At 39.5% G+C, this 12,615-nt stretch overlaps 1 long non-coding RNA gene across 1 annotated transcript; it reads left to right on the top strand.

The window, feature by feature from the left end:
• The first annotated feature begins 4,052 nt into the window (after positions 1-4,052).
• Positions 4,053-12,117, top strand: LOC106019061 (uncharacterized). The gene is made up of 3 exons (XR_001193612.5): positions 4,053-4,212; positions 4,542-4,797; positions 11,840-12,117. It is a non-coding gene; the product is annotated as an uncharacterized lncRNA (long non-coding RNA).
• The last annotated feature ends 498 nt before the right edge of the window (positions 12,118-12,615 follow it).

Raw genomic sequence — 12,615 nt, 5'->3', positions numbered from 1 at the left:
AGAAAAGAGGAGATTTTCATTCTACCCCTGCCTTGGAACTGTAATTGCTAAATTACTAACTTAGGGAAGGCTAAGTATTAAACATGTCTGGTGGGACATTGGTTGTGATGATGGAGGTGAGACCAATGTGCAGGGAAGTAGTGGATTTTAAGAAGGAACTTCCAGAGGAATTTAGAGTTCTACAGTAGAAGTGGTAAAATGTTCCATGTATAGGAATATTTGAAAGCAAGACAGTGTAGAAAAAAAATATTTCAAAGTCTGGGAACCATCTAAGGAAAGAGATGTAAGAAATACTAATTTAATACTAATACTGTTGCATTTCCTTTCATTTGAAATCTTTCCTCCAAAATCTTTCTGGAAATCATTTTTCTTGCACATTCATCTTCGCTTTTGGACTGTCTACCTCTGAGCCAAGGTAGAAGTTGGTTGCTCCAAAAGGCTCAATTTGATTATGAATTAAAAAATAAACCAGGCCAATCCCTCACCCCAAACCCAGTCCCTTTGACTAAAGGTACTTTAAAAATATTTTCTTTTTTTTTTAAACATTTTTTCTTTTTTTTAACATTTTTTTTTTAAATAATTTTTAAACTGATTCTTCCCCAACGTCTGTGGCAGTCCTTTTTTTTTTTTTTTTTCTTTTTTTCTTTTTTTTTCCTATGTGAATGTCCTTGTTTCTTCTCTGTTCCATAAACTGGAAAAAAGTAGTTCAGTTGTTATCATCGTTGCATGCTACCAACAGTTGGTGCAAAGGTAATGATACTTGTGACGCTGGCATCTCTGCACATTCTTGATGTTTCAAGCATTCTAAATAAAAGTGATAGATACTGTGACTGAGTGGATCACCCAGAGCAATTAACACAGTTTGAACCCAGTAACTCTCATAACTGTAACACGCAAAAAATTTTCATTGCACTTTCTCAAGTACAATGGACATATCTGGTTTTCTTTGGAGATGGCTAAAGTATTTCTGACTAGATGTAAGATACTGCCCTCATGGAATGAGGTTTACTTGACACAAATGTTGAGGGTCTTGAGTTCACAGAACGAGCCTGCCTTGCTGAGTCTCTCATGGAGGTTGTCTAAGTCAATTGTTCAGCATCACTTTCTACCCACTGCAGGACTCTTCCCTATATGAAATTTCTTTAGTGTTACGACAGGGCCAGTTACAAGTGAAAAGGAAATTGCACAAAGCACTCTTTACCTGGCTAGGTAGATACTAAGGAAGCGTGGAGATTGACGCAGCCAGGGAATGTGGTGTAGGGATCTGCAACTAAAAGTTGAAGTCACAGATTTCTCAAAAATAAATGTTTCCATTTGCTCAAAAAAAAAAAAGCACCAAAATGCGAAGAATGAGATACTTACCACACTGCATGAGAAAACCCATCTACATGCAAGACACCATGACAAAACCTCTGCCTACGCAGCAGATTTCATATTCAGGTGACGCAAATCCCGGGGCCCATTTGTGTAAGTTATCAGAGAAGTCTGATGACAACGAGTTTGCTCCTCTGCTATCAGCCTTTCTTAGTAGCTGTTGGGTTCACCTCATGGCTTGAGTTCACATCTGCAGCCCATATGAGGTGGCTAACAACCTCATAAGAATTTGCTCTTTGTATGTAAAGATGAATTGTATACCCTGAACTCTCTTAATCTCTGGATGTTATAAATGTTTGCATGTCCTTGGCACTTGTGTTGCTTTTGCAAACAAGGCCCATCCATTCAGTGCTTGTCTTGAGCAAGGGCACCAGTCTGGGCTGTCTGCATCCATACTCCTGTGGTGTTCCTAGAACAGAGCTCTGCTCAGGGGTGCAGGCAACATCCACACAGCCAATACTGCCCCTATTGGTATCATTGTCCAATGCCTGAATGCCTCTCACTGTATGGAAACCTGTCCTTTGGATAGGTATCTGCCTTTGGTTTCTTTCTTTCTCTCTCTCTCTCTTTTTTTTTTTTTTTTTTTTTGTATCTTTTTATTTGATCTCATTTTTATTTTAAAGTTACCTTTTTTTTTTTTTTTTTTTCAGGGGGGTGGGGGCGAGTGGAGGGGAGATAAGTCATGCTGCTTTATTAGCACTTTGGACTGTTGCATGTCACTTTATGTTGTGTGTTTCCTAGGGGAAAAGGCCATCACCTCACATTAGAAAGAGAACAGATGAAAGGCAGGGCTGCAACCCCATGGACAAATGAGGAAACCCGTGCTCAGCAAGCTTGTGCTTTGCTGAAGTCCCAAGCTACATAAATGGCTCTGCTGGCAGCAAGGGGCTCTCAGTTCCCTCCTCCACTTGTGACATCTCATGGTGGGCAGAGAAGGGACACATGGAACGTGTAACACATGTACAGAAGGACCGTTGGCTCTTGGCACGGCCAAGGATGCATGCAGCACATTTACACTGCTGATGCATTCAGTGGTCCTGCAAGCTGGGTCTTCTGTACTGGGTGGTGATGTCTGAACAGGCAGCACGCTGACATATACTGGTGCAGGCACTTGGGGTAAGTGAAGGCCAAATGACTGCAGTTTACGCTCTCTCCCTCCCTCCCTCCTTGAAACCGTAAAACAGCTTGAATTGTCACAGGAGAGGGGGGGAAAGAGGAAACCTTAGCCTCCAGGATGTGCTTTCTTCAGCTTTTTCTGTCATTTTCCTCCCCCACCAGAAACACTAGAAACTTAATTTCTCCCAGATGAAAGCTGAAGCCACCCACAATTTCAACAAGTAGGCAGCTAATAAATCCATGTCATGTTGTGAGACTTGCCATAATTTTATTCCTGTTGGTAGCACTACAATTAGTATACCGTGGAACCCAGCTCTCCTAGCAGAGATGTGGTGAGCAGGTGATGGATATGTTCTCCAACAGCACAGAACTGCCTGCCCCATTGCTGGCACCTGGTCCTGCTTTATATTTTCTCAGGTGCCCACCGCCAATGTGACCAGCAGCTAATGTGGGAACGTGTGAGGTTCAGGTGTGCTTTGTTGCAAATTAGTGTGGCTGTGAGGTGGACAAACTCCTTAAGGGTGATTTGACACATGGAAAACAGAAGCTGTGTCCACTTGTGAGATGAACACTAGGGCAGTGGTGCACATTTTGGTGTTTTACATTTCTTGAGCGAAACTGAGAATTTTACAATATGAAGAACTACTGCCTGTGTAGTGAATTTTCACTCCTCTCTCAATCTTGACCAATTCCTATTTTGTCAGAAAAACCTTCCAGTTATTTCCATGGGCCTTAGATGTCCATACTTACACGTCACCTTGAAGTAGGTCGAAAAACTGAGTCTAACAATCACTCTCATAAATCAGGCAATAAATATGCACTGGGCAGCTGAGCTATTACTGTTGCTGAATCGTGGTGTCTTACTCGTAGTGCCATGATGTGGTTGGCAGGGATGGATGCTTGCAGAGAGGTTTGCCTGCTGTGCTCTTGAAGTCCTATGATATCGAGCCCTCTAGTGGAAATTTCCCAAATCAACCGGTGCTGCCCCTTTACAAAGCAGAAAGCCAGATGAAGGGATAAATGAAAGAAATGCCCAAGGCTGGGGGAAAAGAACAAAACAACATAAAATAAAGATTAAATGTTCTTAAAATTTACTATATAAAAAAAGATTTTAAATCGATGGTTATGGTGAATGATAAACAGCACCAAAATGCTCATTCAGTGACTTTTGCAAAACCCTCTAAAACACTTTGTATTTATTTATTTATTTATTTTTAAAAATTAAAATCACAAGATTGTGTTAAATATTATTTGGAAAGGAAAATATTAATTAAGAACTTCATGAATATTCAGGTGAAAAAGCACTCCCCAAACTGCTATGATTTCGTCCTTTAAGAGCGCTTAAATATTTTATTGAAATTACTTTTTATTTTTTCAGTCTTTTCTATTAAACAAATGCAAACAATTTACAATCAAGAAATAAAGTCAGGCTTTGTGCTTTAGCAAGCATTACAGGCAACACCTGCTTCTGGGCCAGAGACATCATGTGCTTTTCATTACCATCATTAGTCATTGTCAGCACATCTTGTTACAAGAGCAAAGCATAAAAGATCAAGACTGCTGGCCCCCCTGTAATAATGTAGTGTATACTGAAGACTTTTATGTATTTTGCATAGGTATAGGACTGAGTGAAATGCTTAGACAGTATCTGAGATGTTAGTTATTTTTAGCTGTCCTAGTGTAGTTATTTAGAATTAAAACTTTCTTGTTGCTGTCACTGTGGTAAGTCTTTGTAGGAAGGCACGTAGTACCCTCAGCAGTGAGCTCCTCTCCTTCTGACCTGGCAGTGTATCCCTGTGCAGTTTCCTGCAGGATCTGTAATGTAATCCTATAGTACAAGTAGTGCTTCCTTGTGTAAATACAAACCTGACAACTTTTGGATGAACCTCTAGATGATATCATACTATCACTATAACATAGCTCCTGCTACCAGTCCCTTGCACAGGTTGCTGGTGGAAGGAGTTATACTCCTGAAATCTGCTACCTTATCAGTTTATGTTGTATTTCCTTCTACCCTCTCCTGTACCTAACTCTAGTGTTTCCTTTTTCAGTTCTGCTATCCTGCAGCTGTTCTGCATCCCCTGTGAAGGCAGAGAGGGGCTGACAGTCACCATGTTCTCCCATTTGGTGGGCTGCAGTCAGGAAAAAGTGGAGCCTGCTCTACTTAATGACCTACAAAACCCTCCCCTGTTCATGACAAAATCTAAACCTGTGCTTCAGTAGTTCTGGTTGCATGGCCAAGGAAGGTCCTCTTGGAGCTGTTCTTTTCCATGTGTTGTGACTGCATCACCAACAACTCCTCTCAAGGTAAGAGTTTCAAGCATTTTTGTTTTCAAATGTATCTATTTTCAGATTCTCCTTTATGTGACAAGAAAAGAGAAGGCACTAAAAGGAAACATTTATGCACTGGTCAGACAGTGGTAATTCCATACTTTGTGTTCCGGTGCAGAAGGACCATCTTGATAAGCTGTGCCACATGTGAGTTGTGCTTGTCCATGTTGCTTCCTGCAGCATTAGTAAAGGAGATCCATTCTTAAACTGATGTTGCAACTTCATTTTGTGCATAATCTACAAATATTTTTATTCTCTAGATATGTCCTTGTGTTCTGTCTTTGGAGGGTCTATACTTTACTAATTTGGTCTCATCCAGGGGGATAGCATAGAGATATTTTCATTTATATTCCCAAAACACAAACTATAGGCAGAGATAAGTGTGTGTTGGGGGCATGAAGAGGGGGGTGAAAAAAGGGATGGGAAATAAAGGCAATGGTTTGGCACTAGCCCGAGGCTCTGATGACTTGGTATCGCTATAGACTTTTGTTCCCTGGATTTTTAACTCAATTTCAAAGAGGGGGGAGGAAAACATGATTTTAATTCAAAGTGAAACTGGTTCTGCCATTGTCAGACAATAGAGAACTCCACTGCAAGGCATTGTGTATTAAATATTTGAGAATAGTCTGAAGCTTTGATGACTAATTTGCTTTGATATCACAAGCTATGTTATTATCTTGTAATATTTTAGTTTAGATTTAAATCATAGCTGAACTGAAGGCATTTGTTGTGTTCATGGTTTACTAGACTGAAGTTTGGAACTACTGAAATGTATGGAATTAGATCATTCCAGGTACTCCTCACAGAATAAATGTTTGAATTCAGAAGTATTGCCTGAGATCAATGTGTCTATGGAAAAATACTTAAAAAAAAAAAAAAAAAAAAGTTCAAAATGTTCCATCATGCTTTGACTTAACCCACTTGTAAGAGATGCATGAGGGCTGTTCCAGTGAGTGGTGCTGATGGAGTTTCTCTGTCTTTGTAGTGAGGATGGTATTTAAAAAATAAAGGGATTTATTCTCTCTTGCTCTGCAGACAAATAATGTTTTGTGCTTGTGACTGTATTTCAAGAGATCCATGTTTCCAGAGACTGCTGAATTCAGCTGCTTGTAGAAATTGTGTAAAAGGATGCTCTACAACATGGAGAGCAAAGCGATGTTAGGCAGGATTGCAGCTGGCTTCTTTCTGGTGTTGTTCAGGGACATCTTTCAAGGATGCTTCCATACAGGCAACTGAACATAGCTGGAAGGTGGAGCAGGCTGTTAGCTTTGTAGAGGCTCCCATGCTGTGTGTGGAGAGTTATCATTTTGTCTGTGTATAGCTATGTGTTTATATTAATATGTAAATTTAGTAATGTTTCCATCTTCACCAGAAGGATCTGGATCAGATACTGCAGAATTAAAGCATCTGTGGGTAGCTCTATTTCCATTAAAGTGAGCATGAATTGCAGAAACATGCTCTGCGTTTGGGACTCAAGTTCAGGGAAATTAAAGCTTAATACCCTGTCTTGGACTGGTCCAGGTAAAGGAAAAATTTTACAAAGTATCACCTTATTTTCAGACTTGCAAAATATGACTTATACAAATTATTTTGCCAACTTCTGTAGTGATGGTAATTGCCTTACTGAGCCATGCAATGCTAAGTAATCAATATTAATTAGTCTAATGACACGTTTGCAGTAAAGAAGAGGGTATGCTGGCAAATAATGCCCAATCTCTTCTATCAATGCTTGAGTAGTGTACAAGAAGTGAAAGCAATTTATGTAATTATGTAGAGCTCCTAAGCAATCAGTCCTGACAGAACATGGTTCTTGGGGGAGTGCTGTTACATGGCTCAAATGTACTCTAAGGCAAGCAGTCATTGCCAGTAACCCAAAGCATCTCTAAATCACCCCAAAATGCATCACCCACAGGATTTTACTCCTATTGAAAGTTTATTTTTTAAAATTAAAGGTTGTACCCTTGCAGTGGACCAGGAGTGCAGTGCAACCTTGGAATTGGCACAGTTCTGTGATTGCCGTGCCTTCTAAAAGCATGTCAACAATCTAAACATCAAATGCTCCCAAGGTTATTGTAAAGTGAACCTGATGTGGGGGTTTTGAAAGGATGGTAAAACTTTGGCTTGAAGTACAAAAAACATTTCAGTTTCACATTTTCTTTTAAGAAGTTTTGGCAAATATTCTTATTGATCAGGAGCATTCACTTACAAGGTTGAGGATGAAAAGCTGCAACATGTTTGTAAGTATAGGTGACAATCCAGTTTTGAAAGGTTCACAACACTTGAATGAGCTATTGGAAGAAACACATTCAAAAATACTAGGTTCTAGACAGGAAAGCTCCGAAGAGCAACTGTGTAGGTAGCTGAAAAAGCTCCAAGGAACAGACTTGATCTGGGCTACTAACACTTTAGCTGAGTAAAGCATGACTAATAGGATTTTTAACAAAACAGTTCTAGACCCTGTTGAAAACTTCTATTTCCCCAAACATGCAAATGTTTTATTTCTTTTCCACTAATTCTAAACTAAAGTTCACTGCCTTGCACTTGGGCTTGTTTGGTGGGAAATAGTTTATGTAGTTCACTTTGGAAACCTCACTTGGATTTAATCAGCAGTGAGTCGAACTATTTAATTCGTTAAGCATTCAGCTGTTCTGCCATCCTGGTGTAGAACTGGATGGCTGCTTTTCATGTCTGCTGGGGTGAGAATGTTGGAAAGCAGAATACAGAACTAATTGGCAAATTAGCATATATCAAATTGCACTTGTGGAAGCTGTGAGTAATTTGGATATGAAGGCTGGAAGTAGTTACTGGAGGATGCAGCAGTGCAGAGGGCTGGGGCAGGTTACAGAATCACTGGAGCATGAGGGTGTTCTGGAACTCGGCAGTTGTTGGCATGAGCTTCAGCTATTCTCCATCCCAAGGTACTATATGGCATTATTAAGACTAATAGTCTTCTTCCAATGGCTTTTTTTTTTTTTTGATTAGGTATAACATGACTTTCACTGACTGTGTGTTAGCACAGTATTGATTAAAGGTGTTAGATTAAGAACCTTTTTGTTGAGGAAGGCATTCATGAATTTCTGTATAGCTAGCAGATGGCAATCAGAAGGTGATTGTGTAATTGAAGAATGAGAAAAGATGGTAACTTCTTCCTAGAGCCAGGTTTTATTTTTAGCCTTTATATGAGAACATCTATCCTTTCAAGTTTGAAAGTCTATCCACAACAATGACATAGTAACTCTCTGTCTATTGCCTGTGGAAGCTGTTATTCTGCACTTTTTGACAGAGATAAGTGGAGAGAACTCCCAGCTCATTTAGGAAATATTTCTGCAGAACACATAACTCTAAGGTGATGGGCGTTTTGATGCTTAGGGTGTGGAATTGCAGATGTGCTGTGCTAGATTCTTTTCTCTTGTTTGGGGGATAGTGTAAATCTAACAATGAATGTTGGAAATAGTTAGTAGTATTTACAGAATAGAACTTGTGAGTTTTACTCATTTAGTTGGAATGAAATATGAATAGACTTGTACTAAAGTAAAAGTTTTTGTTATAGAATCTTTTTCTTGTGTAACATTTGCTTGAGATGACTTGAAGTCACCAAGTAAGTTTTTTGGAAACAGCTTTAGTATGTCTTTCTTTTCAGCTTCTGGAAACTCTTATGCTACATCAGTTGTACAAGATGGTAGGTTCTTGGTTAGTTTGAGCATATTACACCAGTATCTTATCTGACTTCCGAGTATGTCTGTATTTTGGTGGTGGAGGTTTGAAGGACAGTGGTGAATGCAATTTCCTTAAAGATTCAACATGGCAATTTAAAAACCAATTTCTCTCCTGATGGATTTTAATGAACCATCTGCTATTTATCTACTTTGGTGTTGACTAATTAGCTTAGTTTCTTAGCTAGAAGCATCTGAGAAAATGAGAATCTCTTTTTTTTTTTTTTTTTGATGGAGGAAAGTGCTTTGAAAGCTATGCCTCTAAGTATCTCTTTCTGTGCTTGTGATTTTTGTCAGCAAATGAGGTCATGAGTTTTAGGTATGGTAAAAAAAGTTTTGAAGACCTCACCTGGCTTTTTTCTTTTGCAAACTGCTCAGTTTATGTAGTCAAGTAGTGATAAGGATTATATTGGCTGAAGCTTAGTAGATGACTGCTGAGGTGATGCTTTAACATCTTCATTGGTGTTAAAGGGCTTCAGTGTTTGCTAGTGTGGATTTATGAAGAACATTTGAGAGAAGAGTTTAGGGTGTCTCAGACTTCTGTCAGTTTATCTTGGAACTTTTCTTTGAATAGAGGCTCTCAGTATTTCTGGTTTTGATCACCAGTGGACAGAACATATGGATTCCTTGACTTCTGGCAGTGCTTTGGTTATGGGGGCCTATCTCAAGCAGCTCTCATTTTTGGAGTCCTCTGAGGAACTGAGGTGAGAGAAGAATAAAAGCCAATTGCTTTATTAGATCAATTCACTTTTTTCTCTAAACAAAAAATACTGGACATTCTTCAGAAAAGTTTCAAAAGGCTGAATTGCTATTTTGAAGTAGAATCAACCTGTTTTCAAAATAATGCATTTTACAAGGAATTTCAACTGACTGTAAGCTTAGAAGGGCTGGGATATGTTAAGTTTTATGTTTCGTGTGTGAATAAGTTGGAGCTTCTGATTTCTGTTAAAACTGCACTATTTAAATATTAAAACAGGTAAAGAAGGATGATTTGCTACTTAAATGATCATACTGGTTTGTCAGGTACAATCCCCTGGTCTTTTGTTGTGGCAAAGACAGCACAGATGTTCAGTTCACTACTGATGTTTGTCTTTAGCATGACTTTATTCTATATACTGCACTTCATGAAGCATTCAGGCAGACACATGACAAAGTTTCTTAGTGGGGGGAGGAAGGACAGTAAATAGTCAACTGAAGTACTAATGTGCTTCACAGAGATGTGACTTGATGGAGTATAGTTTAAGAAAATGAATTCTTCCTGTGTGGTGTTTTTTCTCCTTTTATGGGACTATTGTGTACATTTGTGACTTGCAGCAAGTTAAAGATTCAACCTTCATGACATTTGCACAGGAAGGCGTACGTGACTACCTGTTTTCTGGCCCTTCAGTTATGTAGGCTTATCCATGCTGCAGCTGAGCAGAGTTATTCTGTGCTGTTTAATGTTTCCCATCTACCACAGCCTGCAACAATCTTGACAGATAGAGGCTTTAGGTGTGTTTTAGTCAGGTGGTGTAGAGCTGTCTTGATACTGTGCTATTATCAGTTAAGATACAATGCATGGGCTAGTCTGCTGTTGCACAGTAATCATAAATCATAATGTCCCCATTACAGGTAAGAAATGTCCAGTTTTGTTTTTGAACAATTAGAAATAGTATCTGAATGCTAGTTGTGGTATTCTATGAGAGTAAAGAATAAGAGGGTTTTTTAAAAAAAAGATTGATAATAGGAATGTTATGACTATGGAAAGATTATCTGGAAATCAGAAAAATTGCTTGTAGAGGATTCTTCTCTCCTGATTTGGAGAAATCAGGAGTACAGTAAGCATGTGTGTGCATGGCTATAGAATAATTCTCCTGTCTTGAAAGGAGGAAATTAAACAAAATCAAAATGATGAACAGAAATTAGAAGAGTTATGCAAGAAATGAGAAGCTTGCTATGCTGGTTTGTTCAGAGCAAATGAAATGTATTTTCAAGCTTTTGTCAGAACAATTTCTAATTTCCTCATGCTTTGACATAACTAAGTGTCAAATATTTTTTACTTATATTAGCTATTATATAGTAGTTATCCCTCTTCTTATGGCCTGGGAATGTTGCGTATTTTAAATGGTTAATGCAAACCTGCAATGCCATGTAGATGGCATCTCCAGAGGTTTATGATTCTGGTGTAGGTGTTGGTCTGTCCCTTTGTCAATGTTATTGACCACATAGTATCAAAATGTCCTGAACTACTTTAGCTCTTTTCTTCATGATCTCCTTGTTTCTTTGAAGGAAAAAGGAGCAACTTATATTTTCGGGAGGGAAAATTTTGAGTCCCACAAAAGACAGGGTGCAACTCAGCTGGCTGAGGAGTGGTAACTTAACTGGGATTTCAAGATCTTACAAAAATAAATAGCAAATAACACTCTCAAATCAAGTGCGGGCTGTAACACTTCCAAATGTGTAAAACCGAATGGCCACAGGAGGGCTCCAGAGCCTGAGAAATAAAGATGTGGGGCTGCATCCACGGAGGTGAACTGCGGCGATTGCTGTGAGTGCCATGCGTTTGCAAATCTGGCCATAACAGTAAGTGGTCAAAGGGGTAAACATGTCCCACAGCCGTAGTGGATGGGATCAAATTTTGTTCTCTTCTGCTCCTACTTCCATGGGTCATTCTTTAATTATCTATACTGTGTCCATCCAGATTAGATTACAAGGTCCTTGGGGTAGGGACTTGTCTAAACGATGTATTGCTGTGCACACCTACGACACTGTGCAAATAATTAACTACTGTAATTATCAGTCCAGTAAGGAACCTTATTTTGACATTGCTACTGGCAGTTGCAGTCATTTGAATGTGACTGTCAGCCAGGCTAAGACCTTGAATCTGAAATCGGAAGAGGCTAAGCCATTGTTTACTAACATGTTACACTACCCTCCAGAATTTGTGGGAAAATCAGAATTTTACCAATTAGTCTTTCAACTTAAATGCTTCTTGGGTAAGAATAACCAAATAGCTCGAGGTTCAATGCTTCCCCAGCATGAGAATATGAAAGAACTGGGTTCTAGCCCATGTGCCATTAAATATTTAAAAACATCTATTCCAGATAGGAAGAAATGTAACAGAGGGCTGTTAGTCCTTGGTGCTCAGCAATAAATTAAGTTCTTAGAGGGTTGCTGATCTCCCTCAGTGTATTATAATGGAACTCAGTGTGTTGTAGCAAAGATACTGGCTTTTGGGAATAGTCCATCCCCTGAGCCTTGGGCAATCCCTGTCTCACTTGTCTCTAGAAGATGTGCCTGTGACATTCCCCATTCTTTTCTCCTAGGTTCCAGAGCTACACTCCTACAGAAATGATGTCCCTTGAGTGCAAGTCAGCCTCCCCAGAACCCTTGGCAGCTCTGCAGAAGCATCAGATCTTGTTACGTTACTTTGGCAGTACAGAGGTCTCAAGCCCTTTCAGAAGGGCAATGAGGGCCTACTGGATACTAAAGGTGTCTATCATCAGAGGAAAGCAGAAGTGACTTTATACCTAGAATGTGCAGAGATCAAACAAGATGAGTGTTGCAGTAAAACAATAAAGGCATGTGTGTGCTTGTGTGTGAATTCATCCTGTTTAAGGGAACAGTAGGGTTTCCTGTAGAAAGTGCTGGTGCTAGCAGGAACTTGCATGGCTATTTCAGGGCAGTGGTTATTCAAACACCAACAAGACTTCACACTTGGTCTGAGATACTAAATTTCATCAGTCACCCTGCAACTGCATGGTACTTCACTGGCAATTTGGAGCTGAAGAGGTCACTTGTTTATAATCACTCTATTCAGAAGGGTAGATGAGCCTGTTGTTACAAGTTCATCCCAGAAGTCACAGGGATGTACTGTAGCTTTTCAGCTCTGCCAGGAAGCAGGTTGCTAGTACTCCCACTCTAAAAATGAGGGCTGCCTGGCTTTCTATGCCCAGAACCAGCTTGCGTGGTGTCCCACTTTGCGTAAAGACCAGAGGTCAGGTTCTACAGCTCTCCTGAACACTTCTACAGTGTTGTTGAACTCAACAAGATCAAATGCTTAGAGCAGAGTTTAGTCCTAAATAGGCAAAAGATTTAAATA

The sequence above is a fragment of the Anas platyrhynchos genome, chromosome 3 (assembly GCF_047663525.1).
Source record: "Anas platyrhynchos isolate ZD024472 breed Pekin duck chromosome 3, IASCAAS_PekinDuck_T2T, whole genome shotgun sequence".
Lineage (NCBI taxonomy): Eukaryota > Metazoa > Chordata > Aves > Anseriformes > Anatidae > Anas > Anas platyrhynchos.
The sequence above is the reverse complement of the archived record's forward strand: the minus strand, read 5'-3'. Positions and strand labels throughout refer to the sequence as shown.